Below are 1,272 nucleotides of genomic sequence, written 5' to 3' on the forward strand. Positions count from 1 at the left end.
CAAATATGGAAAATTTACTTTATCTTGCAATAAAGTTAATGAAAAAGGTAATGATCTAAATAAATATTTGAAAATTAGAGAGAATAATCATTCATATGATTTAGATGTGTGTCTATATGTGATCGGGGTGAGTGCTGGTCAGATATAGGAACGAGTTTGCTGACTTGAATTGGAAGAAGGGCTTCGCTTTTAAAGTAGGACGATCTAATTTGAAAAATTCACCTAGTTAAGTATGTCTAGCATTTTTTCACAATAGTAGGATCACTATAACTAATCATGTTGAGTTCATCGTCGTAGAACTTAACAGTTACATCTACTTGTAGAAGACCAAAGAGATTGTTTTCTTTCTAAGTTATCATTAAAATATTAGCTCTCAATTTTTAATAGATTTGACTAGCTAAAAGATATGTTTTTATTTTTCTGCGTGAAAAGATCAAATCAAAATTTTGCTATCTTAGTACTAATCAATCAGCAAATTAAAATGTTAAAGTAGGTCATTTGAAACACATATTTTATTACTTTTGATATAACATGTATATATTTTAGTTAAACTTTCATGTTACTCTCGTTGTGGAGTTTATTTGCCAACTAAATATGGACTATTCTTAAATGTTGTTTTATGGAGTTGTTTGAACATGTTGAAATTGTGTACAAGATTTTCTCATTTATAGGACTTGTAGACTTATTATTTTTGTGGTATTCATAATAGAATAATTAGATATCCAAACTATATTTGAAAATATGAGAAATATAAATAACTCTTTGTGGAAAAAGGAAGATGTATCTGGTTTTGAGTGATCAATGATGATTAACTTTACAGAAAAAGGCCAAAAATATCCATATACTATAGGAAAAGGTTTAAAAATATCTTTCATCCATCTTTTGGTCTAAAAATACCCTTCCATCCACCTTTTTGGCTCACTTATATCCTTGAAACTAAGGCTGGCAAACGGACAGGACCGGATCAACAGGACCGGTTTTACCGGAACCGGTCCTCGTTACCGGATTTCGTTACCAGAACCGGTCCTCGTTACCGGATTTCGTTACCAGAACCGGTCCTCGTTACCGGATTTCGTTACCAGAACCGGTCCTCGTTACCGGATTTCGTTACCAGAACCGGTCCTCGTTACCGGATTTCGTTACCAGAACCGGTCCTCGTTACCGGATTTCGTTACCAGAACCGGTCCTCGTTACCGGATTTCGTTACCAGAACCGGTCCTCGTTACCGGATTTCGTTACCAGAACCGGTCCTCGTTACCGGATTTCGTTACC

The sequence above is a fragment of the Solanum tuberosum genome, unplaced genomic scaffold (assembly GCF_000226075.1).
Source record: "Solanum tuberosum cultivar DM 1-3 516 R44 unplaced genomic scaffold, SolTub_3.0 scf00024, whole genome shotgun sequence".
Taxonomy (NCBI): Eukaryota; Viridiplantae; Streptophyta; class Magnoliopsida; order Solanales; family Solanaceae; genus Solanum; species Solanum tuberosum.